The following is an 11,482-nucleotide window of genomic DNA, read 5'->3' on the forward strand; positions in this document are numbered from 1 at the left end:
AACAGCTCCAGGGGAAGGGCTACTGTCAATAAGTCCATAAAGAGGACACCCAAAGGGAGGGCTGGGATGTCTCCCAGTGAGTAGTTAAGTGCTGTGCTGCTTAAGAGGCGCTTGAATGGAAGCAGACTCATTAACAGGTGGGCACAGCTCCAGTAACATAGCAAGATCTAGGCCACGCGGGAGGAGCCCAAGACATGGTTCCTTCTCTTGCCAGGATCGTCTCTGCTCCCAGGAAGGGCAAGGGAAGGAAGCAAATTGTGAGCAAGAGATGAGGGTGAAACCAGAGGGGCACGTGCTTCTGTGTCTCCCCCACCACTCAGGTAGCCTTGTGTTTGACTGCTTACCTGATGGCCACGGGCAATCAGGAATTCCATGCAGGTGAGTGAGGAGGCTGAAGGAAGAGGGACAGGGTGCCCCATTCTTCCTCCAGCAGTCCACTTGCTTTCCATGTGAGCCACAGGAGAAGGAAAGCCTTTTCCCAGTGACCATTGTGGAAATCCCTAGGTGTGGCTCTGTCCTCTCTGCCAGTCCCCTCGATAGAAGGCTTGGGTGTTTTTTTACCAGCCTGACAAGAGGCTAGGAGCAGGATTCCACACCCCTCTTTCCACAGCCAGCATGGACATCCTGGCTACAGCCTCAGTGCAAGCTGTATTAGTGGATTTGTTTATAACGCAGTGCGAAGGAGACATCAGGAGGGGGTTGGTGCATAAATGCTCGATGCCTGTATGCTCGCTGCAGTCACCATGCAAAGGCTGCTTAGAGGAGATGTTGTCATGCGGCAGGCCAAGTATGTGCAGCAGCTCTCTATGTGGAGCACATAATTTATTCGTGCCCCCCAAAAGATTGGCCATTTGCCACAGCATGGGGAAAACAGTCGGTTTCATATAATGAACGGCTGTACATGAACAGGGGTTGTGTTTGCACTGTACCTGGAGGAAGGAAGCTGCTCCATTTATGAGTGAGGAAGAGCTTTCAAGGTGTGAATGGTTGGTCTTTCTCAGAGAACGTGCGGGGAGTTTTGTTCACCTCTTCAGACTTCGCTTTGCCTGTTTTCCTGCCTTCCATTTAACCAAGTGCCCAAGTGGTTCTTGCCCATATGCAGAGTTTAAGGTTGCAGCCAGAGGGGAGAGGAATGGAAACAGAGAGATCAGCTTCCCCTGATTCTGTTTGGTGGAATTTAATAGCATGGAGGTCACCAAAAGAATATTCAGACAACTGCTTTGGTGAGGCCCATTGATGGAAGATCGAAAGGAGAAGATATAGACGCCTAAAAGGAAAGTTGATGAGGGTGAGTTTTCTTCATTTGCCTGGACTAATAGCTGTGAAGCGTTACTAAATTAATTCTCTGCTAATCTTGGTTCAATAAATCTTGGGATTCAAGAGATATTTTTAGGTGATTAATTGAAGAATGATTTGATTCTGGACTTGGAGTCATGCTATATAGCTGGGGGAAGTGGTTTGGTATATATTCACAATGAATACTTGGAATACGACTATAAGTTCCTGCAAGGTTTAAGCAAGTTGGTAATAAGGAAATTCAGTCTCCAGGCCAATGTGTGCACAAGGCTGGGCTCCATTGCTGGGCTTTTGTGAGCTTACTTGCTGGTGGGCAGGAATGAGCACCTTGACTTAGCCACCATTATAATCTCCAGCAATGCCCCCCAACTCTGAGAAATTGAAATGGTGCCCAGCCCCTGTCAGCCAGCATTGTTCAGAGCATTTAGCCAGAAAACGTAATGTAATGGTAGGCACAAGCACCAGTGGCAAGTCCCATGGGGAAGCTGGAGCCTAACCTTGACAACTGTCCAAAGATTCCAGGTGCTGACTGGGTAGGGACAGTAACTCCATGAGCAGGATTGCTCCCTAAGTGATGAAATACAGTATATTAAGCTTTCAGTATTTAATATGGTTATCTGCTGAACATTCAGTTCAGCGGTTAAACTAGAGGTTCTCCAAACCATGGATGGTTATTTGAAACCATCACTTGAAGAATGCCCAACCTTGGTTTGAAGGCACTTCTAGTTAGCATTAACCATAGTTTACCCAGTCCAGATGTCCTGCATAAACCAGTATGCAAGATGCCTTTGACATATTATCACTCCTCCGAACCATAGTTTAAAGAATTGCTGACATGGAATCTGAAGAGACTCAGAGTATTCTGCAGTTAATTAGGGCATATGAAAATACACTGTAATCAGTTTGCATGGATTAACTAGATTTTAATATTCTTGTTTAATATATGTTATTCATTTGGACTGCTGTGGTGTTTAAAATAAAATAATTAGATTGGTTAAAACAGATCTTATTCTTTACAAGTTTAATATGGTTGGATTGATATATTATCAGTTTGTCTAGAAATAGTAAATTAATTGCATTTGGAGAATTAATGTGCATTTAAATGGTAAAGTCAGCTGTTGTCTGTTGTCATAAACTCTTCAACCTTCATAATAAGAAATGCTTATGTGGGCATTGTATATATATTTTTCTTCTCTTAGAAAGCAGCTTAATAAAATCACTTCCATTCCTACTTTATACTTAAAAACTTGATTCTCTTTTAAAAAAACAACTTAAAAGTGTATTCCAAAATTCGCTGTTATCTATATCTATAAAACTAATTAACAGTACTAATTGTAAAATGTAAACAAGGCTATTGGTATTGGCTCAACTCATACAATCAAGTTTCTGAATGTCCGGTTCCCCAATACTAAGTGGCTTCATACATTATGAAAACTAGCACACAGCAGAGAGACAAACTGTAATGTGAGAGAGCTGTTCACACACATTCTTCTTTTTTTAAACCATGCAGTCCTGAGGACCCCAAACCAACTGTGGTTTCCAGTAGTATATATATCGCTACAGGAAATGTTGTGGGTACACTCTACTATTCTTGTAACGCAAACTCCCTGCAAAATCATAGAAACTGGAGGAACAGGAAGTCATCAGGTCCACTCCCCTGACGTATATCAGAATACCCCATGCATTCCAAAATCCAGGTAGGGATGCATCAGGAAGAGAGTGCAGCAACAATGGAAGTGTACCACACTGTTCAGGGGCATCATCTAAGTCTGTAGTTGCTTACTGGCTAGCAGTGCCCAGGAGGCTGGCATCTGGAGGAGCTGCTAGTCAGTAGGAAAGCATTCATCTGCACACTGCTAACTTTGAAAACTCCTGTTTCCCCCTCTGCCTCCTGGGGCTTAAGGGTGGGGATTCTCATTCATCTACCTGCCGTGAGAATAGCTTCATTGGTTGTGGCAACTCATGCATCAGCCCAAATGCTTACAGCCTCTCCACAGCAGTGTCACAGCAAGGCTTTAAAAACTAATGCCTGCCACATGTTTAGTCATTTAGTCGTGTCCGACTTTTCGTGACCCCATGGACCAGAGCACGCCAGGCACTCCTGTCTTCCACTGCTTCCCGCAGTTTGGTCAAACTCATTCTGGTAGCTTCGAGAACACTGTCCAACCATCTCGTCCTCTATCGCCCCTTCTCCTTGTGCCTTCCATCTTTCCCAACATCAGGGTCTTTTCCAGGGAGTCTTCTCTTCTCATGAGGTGGCCAGAGTATTGGAGCCTCAGCTTCAGGATCTGTCCTTCCAGTGAGCACTCAGGGCTGATTTCCTTCAGAATGGATCGGTTTGATCTTCTTGCAGTCCATGGCACTCTCAAGAGTCTCCTCCAGCACCATAATTCAAAAGCATCAATTCTTCAGCGATCAGCCTTCTTTATGGTCCAGCTCTCACTTCCATACATCACTACTAGGAAAACCATAGCTTTAACTATGGTTAAATGTCTCTGCGATGTCTCTGCTTTTTAAGATGCTGTCTAGGTTTGTCATTGCTTTTCTCCCAAGAAGCAGACGTCTTTTAATTTTGTGACTGCTGTCACCATCTGTAGTGACCTGCCACATGGGGACATCATTTTGGCAGGCTCGAATCAGATCTAACCAAAGAGTGGACGAGCTCAACAAAATCCTGACCTGCAGGGTTCTTCAGTCTTCAGCCCACATTAGTTTCTTGCCAGCAGGACTGGCTAGCGTAGACTGTGGACTGCCTGCTTTGCTCCTTGCAGTAATTTCGAGAAAATTCTGGGGGGATGTTCCATGCAGTTGTGGTTGTGTGCTAGAATTTTAGAGTTGGAAGGGACCTTGAGGGTCATCTAATCCAATCCCCCTGCAGTGCAGGAATCTCAAATAGATCATAAATAGCAGATGGCCATCTAATCTCCACTTAAAAACCTTCAAGGAAGGAGAGCCCACCGCATTGCAAGGGAGTCTGCTCCACTGTCAAACAACTCTTGCTGACAGAAAATTCTTCCTGATGTTTAGTTGGAATCCTGATGATTAGTTGGTTTGGGTGCTACCCTCTGGAGCAGGAGAAAACAAGCTTGTTCCATCTTCCATGTGATAGCCCTTTAGCTATTTTAAGATGTTTATCCTATCTCCTCTTTCCCAGGCTAAACATACCCAGCTCCCTCAACCGTTCCTCATAAGACTTGGTTTCCAGACCCTTGATCATCTTGGTTGCACTCCTCTGTGGTTGCATACTTCTGGTGTGGTCTGACCAAGACAGAATAGAGTAATACTACTACTCTAGTACTCTGTACTTCTATCGATCGGTCTAGAATAGCATTAGCTCCCCCCTCCCCCGCATAACACTGTTGATTCATGTTAAGCTTGTGGTCTTCTAAGACACCTAGATCTTTTTCACATGTACTACTGGCAAGCCAGTTGTCCCCCATCTTACATTTGTGCAGCTGTATTCCCACCTAAGTGCAGAACCTTACATTTGTCCCTGTTGAAATGCATTTTGTTAGTTTGGGCCCAATTCTCCAATCTGTTAAGGTCCTCTTGAACCTCAGTTCTGCCTTTAGCTGCATTGACTACCCCTCTCAGTTTGGTATCATCTGCAAATTTGATGAGCATCCCCTCAACACCTTCATCCAAGTCATTTATAAAGATGTTGAACAGCAACAGGCCCGGGACAGGACCCTGTGGTACCCCACTTGTGACTTTCCCCCAGGATAACAAGAAAACATTAGTGAGCCCTCTGGGTTCGGTCTTTCAACCACCTACCTCATCCTGCCCATATTTTACCAGCCTCTTCGCTTGCAATAATATCTCTGACAGATGGAAGTGTTTAGAACACCAAAACTCTTCAGATAGGACCTGTTTTTATTTGCAGTTTCTTTGCTAAAGCATATTCACTATTGTCTGGAAAACAAAGGCATGGTGCATTTCCATAGCTCTCTTTGTTGGACTTTTGCGCCAACACAGAGTGTGCGCAGCGACCGGGGCGTAGAAATAAAAGGCTGTCTGCAATATCTTTGCTTCGTTTTATTTCAAAAACATAACAAACGCTGCAAGCCATCACTCTGTGATAGGAATTTTATGGTCTTAGATATATGGTAATATTCATAACTTCACATACATAGATCAACACAGGAAGACCAACCTGGAACCATTTTGATTCCTAAACTGACCAAATCCTTTCTCTGCAAGGTTAAACTGGAAAAGCCTCCCCATTGCCTCTTTCCTCACAAATCCTGTCTCAAGGATATGTCTGTTTGAATAAGGTGTGAGCCTGTGACCTGGCCCAGGAAATAAGTATTTTACCACTACAAAAGAATGGCCAGACTCCTCAGGCAATCCAATCAAGTCACCTGATAGACAGGAGATAAACAACAACAGGAGAAAAACAATATTAAAATTTCTGTGATGTAGGTGGGATGTATCTGAGGGGTGGTCTTAGGTTACACCCCTTCTGTGATGTATGCATAATGTTTCTGGGGGTGGTCTTGATCTACTCCTCCTCACCAGCAGCATACAAAACATTTCATCAACTTAAATACAGTTTTCAGGTATCTGAAGAAGTGTGCATGCACACGAAAGCTCATACCAAGTACTAACTTAGTTGGTCTTTAAGGTGCTACTGGAAGGAATTTTTTTATTTTGTTCAGATAGTCAATTATCCTATCACATCCCTTCCTGTATTCGGTGCAAAAGGAAACTCCCCTTTTAATTAGTCAAATCAAGAGACCACAGGTGTGCGGCTAAGTAGGTCAAACTGCAAACATACACCTCTGAAACTCACCTGGTTCCTGAGTAGCACCATTGACCACCTTAAAATAAAGAAAAACCAACACTCTTATCTTCAGTGAAATCCTGAGTACGCTGAGAACTGGTTAGTGACAGGTTTTGGGGGATGGGTGGAAGAGCACCACATTCTTCCATTCCTTTGAACCTATTGTCTCACTCCGGTGCTCTCACTCACCTAATTCCCCCTTAAAGTAATAAAAACCTGAGGTGGAAAGTAGGCAATATTCTCCAAACTGGAAAGACAAAAACAAAAAAACCCAACCCAAAGAAATCAAGAGATAAATAAAATTAAAACTTCCAAGGATGTGGAAATGGTTTCTTCAAGGTATATTCGGTGTTTTCTTACTTCTACCCTATAAATCAAAGCTTTTGATCTTGGTTAAATTACAGCAAGATTAGAACACCACGTCTGTGCCTGTAGGGTTAGAGAAGAAGGATTTAAATTACAGTGCAAACTTACTAAAAACCATGTTCATAAAAGCACAGATGACTGAGAAGCAACATCTCTTGTGTGTATTGAAAACCAAAGCACTTCTTAGGAGAGGGTGGTTTGATGCCCAGTTTTGAATTGCAAAGTGAGAAATGCAATTACATCTGGACAGTTGTCTTATAGCATCTAGGGACGGGGGGGGGCATGGGTTAAACCACAGAGCCTAGGACTTGCCGATCAGAAGGTCAGCGGTTCGAATCCCCGCCACAGGCTGAGCTCCCGTTGCTCGGTCCCTGCTCCTGCCAACCTAGCAGTTCGAAGCACGTCAAAGTGCAAGTAGATAAATAGGTACCACTCCGGCGGGAACGTAAAAAGTGTTTCCGTGCGCTGCTCTGGTTTGCCAGAAGCAACTTAGTCATGCTGGCCACATGACCCGGAAGCTGTACGCCGGCTCCATTGGCCAATAAAGCGACAGAGTCGTCCGTGACCGGACCTAATGGTCAGGGGTCCCTTTATCTTTACCTTATAGCATCTATCCAAGCAACCCTGCCCCCACAACCTGTCATATGCCTTGGTAAACGCCTTAATCCATGGTTTGCTTGTTGTTGTTTAGTCCGACTCTTCGTGACCCCATGGACTAGAGCATGCCAGGCACTCCTGTCTTCCACTGCCTCCCACACTTTGGTCAAACTCATGCTGGTAGCTTCGAGAACACTATCCAACCATCTCGTCCTCTGTCGTCCCCTTCTCCTTGTGCCCTCCATCTTTCCCAACATCAGGGTATTTTCCAGGGAGTCTTCTCTTCTCATGAGGTGGCCAAAGTACTGGAGTCTCAGCTTCAGGATCTGTCCTTCCAGTGAGCACTCAGGATTGATTTCCTTCAGAATGCAGAGGTCTGATCTTCTTGCAGTCCATGGCACTCTCAAAAGTCTCCTCCAGCGCCATAATTCAAAAGCATCAATTCTTCAGTGATCAGCCTTCTTTATGGTCCAGCTCTCACTTCCATACATCACTACTGGGAAAACCATAGCTTTAACTATACGGACCTTTGCTGGCAAGGTGATGTCTCTGCTTTTTAAGATGCTGTCTAGGTTTGTCATTGCTTTTCTCCCAAGAAGCAGACGTCTTTTAATTTTGTGACTGCTGTCACCATCTGCAGTGATCATCCATGGTTTGCTGGTGGCCCCTAAAACACATAGATGCCCGCCTGTGGAGAAGAATCCCCATCCAGGTCAACAGAGCAAACAGTTCTGCATGTGCCTCTCTCCCCCTTCCATTCAAGTCAATGTGGCAGCCTGAAATGCTGGGCTCTGGATCGGGGCACCCAGGATCTGACACATAAAACTGCCATGTTGAAACAGACCAAGGACCTGCCCAATCTAGCATCCTATTCTTGGCAGCAGCCCATCAGGTACCTCTGGGAGCTCACCAGCAGGGTGATGGAGAAAGTATATACAAATTTTAAAAATCTACATCTTTTGTATAGTCAAGATTACGTTGCAAATTAGAAATGAAGCGCTCAGAACACATCTATTAACCGCTGCAAGAAAGACCATTGCCAGGACATGGAAATCATTACAATTATTGAGTATGGTTTGGTGGGATAATGCAATTTGGCAAACAGCGTTATTGGAAAAAGTGACACAAAAATTCAAAGCAGCAAGGGGCCAAAAGAAACACAACAGTTTTAATACAGTTTGGTGTGATTTTATGGATTATACAAATAATGAGGCATATGGCAGAACAGTTTACAGCACTGTTTGGCATGCATGAATTATATATATTTTTTATTTTCTCTTTTCTCCCTTACTCCCTGTCAATTAAAATTGTTATTGAAACAAAATACTTTTAATAATGGTCAACAATCTTAGCATACCCATTATTATACATCATTTCATATCTGTAATAATTATGATATATATACTTTAACACAACTTTATTCAGAAATGTTCTTTAGTGTTGTTTAATTTTAATTCTCATATTTTATATAACTGTTGCATGCCTTCTGCCAGAATGAAATAAATAAAAATTAAAATGTAATGTAATAAAATGAATAAATAATTAAACACCAATTGCTAGCATAAGCCCTTCTTCTAAAATTTATCCCGTATCTTGACAGAGATAAGCCATTAAGAAATTATACGCTATAACACCACCTGTTATGACATGTCCTTGGCACTTTGCTTTTCCTGATAAAAGCACCTTTTCCGGATACATAACTGGGTTATCTTTATCATTACGGTAATAGATTAACTTCAGTGACTATGATAAGGAGATTGAATCTGATGTGGTGCTTCCTCATTCTTCTTGAAAATCCTTTGCAAGTGCATCTCAAAATAGAGTACAGACATGGCGTCACAAGCACATTGCCGCCCTATCAAATCAATTAAATTATAAGAAATAACCAGTGGCCAGCATTTCAGTGAAAGGTGTATCTAATGAAATCCTCAGCTACTGTTCATTTGCTTTATTAAATGTAATGGTGATCAGCTCATTGAATTTGACAGGGAGGCACACAAAGAGAGAGAGAGAGAATTATTAAATACTCTGATTCCTTCTAAGAATGAGTGGTAGTTTGTATTTACTAAACAGGTGTGTTTTCAACATAATCCAATCCACAAATCTCAGGCAAAGGGACCCCTGACCGTTAAGTCCAGTCGTGGACGACTCTGGGGTTGCGGCGCTCATCTCGCTTTATTGGCTGAGGGAGCCAGCATACAGCTTCTGGGTCATGTGGCCAGCATGACTAAGCCACTTCTGGTGAACCAGAGCAGCACACGGAAACACTGTTTACCTTCCCGCTGGAGCGGTACCTACTTATCTGCTTACACTTTGACGTGCTTTCGAACTGCTAGGTTGGCGGGAGCAGGGACCGAGCAATGGGAGCTCACCCCGTCGCGGGGATTCGAACCGCCAACCTTCTGATCGGCAAGTCCTAGGCTCTGTGGTTTAGCCCACAGCGCCACCCGCGTCCCTATCTGGTACGTTAATGTGCCCCAAATGCCTTCATATCATTAATGGAAGCCCTCACAATTTCATCCCTTCCCCTACACAAACACACACATAGCGCCATGTCTGCACTCCTAATAAAGGCTGCTTTTGGGGGAGGCGGTAGTATCCGCTTCCACTACCAACCCGAGACCCAAGTTTCTTCTCTTTCAGAAAGTGCGAATCCAACTTGTACCATTCATAATATGGAACAGAAAGATGCATACTGATTAAGAAACTAAATCAGAGGGATCACCATATTGATCAGCTGCTGCTGGAAAAAATTAAGGAATCCTTTATAGCTCGTTCAAGACTTAACAAATTTTTTAGCCTTTGTGGCTCAGAACCCACTTCATGAAATGTATGGAACAGTGATCTAAAGGGTGCGGGGTGGAGCTATCTGGAGTGCGCAGGAAAAAAGAGGTTTTTTAAAAAAACAAACAAACAATAAAGCAATATCAAAAGGTCAAAGCAGTGGAGATGATAGCAGCAGTAGGTGTGTCACAGCAGAGAACAACTTAACACAGAATCCAATCAGATAAATCCAACATCCAATCTCTCTCTCTCTCTCTCTCTCTCTCTCTCTCTCTCTCTCTCTCTGTGTGTGTGTGTGTGTGTGTATGGCACACTCACAACTAGCAACCACTGGAGATAGCAACAGCAAAATTGTAAACATGCACCCAAAATTCCATTCTGAGGATTTCTTGAGGGTCACATTTGCAGCTGCACCCAGAGGCTTGCTCTAACACTTTTATTTTATTTAATACAATGATTTGAAGTTGTTCCACAGAACGTCCTCAGGACTGAAATCTCTCATTATTGGTTTCTGAGCATTACAATTTTTGATGGAAACGCCAGCATGAAGTTTTGACATTTGCTGCAAACGTGAACTCCCAGGCCAGCTTAAACTTAACATTACATTGAAGTGAAAGCAATGAAATGAAAAGTTGATCAGTTGGACTCAAAAATGCTGGAGTTTCAAAAAAAAAAAAATTATTTATAAATATTGCCTGCTGGGTAATAGATGTTCCTCTGTGCTCATAATTCACATGATTCTGAATTGCAACAGCATTTGCTAAGGTCATATACACTGTGGAAATGTTTTTGCTTTTTATTCGTTGGTGTTGGTGGTGTTAATATGGGCTACTTGGAAGACGGTTCTCTAGGATGATGATATATTCCAGCTGCAAAACCTTCCACGAAACTCCTAAAGTTCAAACAGAGAAAAGAAAGCAAACTGGAACGAATTAAACACGTGTTGTCTCTCTCGGCCGGCAGGGACAGACCCTGTAGGCAAGGCAAATGTTCTCCTCATAAAGAAAACAGAAACACAGGTGCAGAGCAGGCTAGAGCCGGTCAGATTAGTACACACACACTTTTACAAGAAAAACACTATTCCTGTTTTGGGGCCGTCTTAAGCCCGCGACTTCTTCATTCCTGCTCAGCTATGAGCCAAAGAATGCCCAAACCTGTAGCATATGTCTTTTGATATCACGGAAATATTCAGTACCGTGATCCAAATAGCTATTAAGCTAAAAAGCAGCAGGAAAGCAGATTGGATATAAGTCCCATTTGGGATGAGTTAACTTCTGCGGGATCTCAATAAGCCGTGAGCTAGGGTAAAATTGGGGGTGCTGGCAGTGCATTTTAAAAACAGCAACCTGGTGACCCTTTAAGGCAGGTTTATACATCTCCACTTGGCAGGACACCTGTAGCAAGTAAGGACTGTCTGCAGCTAACCAGTTAGGGAAGCTTTTAAAGGACCGGTTCTCTTCCCCTGCAGCATCCCTTCTAAGCCACAAAAGGCTAATTTTATGTATCGGCAATGAATTTGCTGTTGTGGGCTTATTTGCATGAGTGTTTTTAAGCAGCATGCTGAGCGAGAAACGGGCTGAGGATGTTTTATTTCATTTTGCATTATTATTGCTAGTGCTTTTCTGCACACCTGCATTCAAATCAGTGTGCAGTTAA

This window comes from Podarcis cretensis, assembly GCF_951804945.1.
Source record: "Podarcis cretensis genome assembly, chromosome: 9".
Lineage (NCBI taxonomy): Eukaryota > Metazoa > Chordata > Lepidosauria > Squamata > Lacertidae > Podarcis > Podarcis cretensis.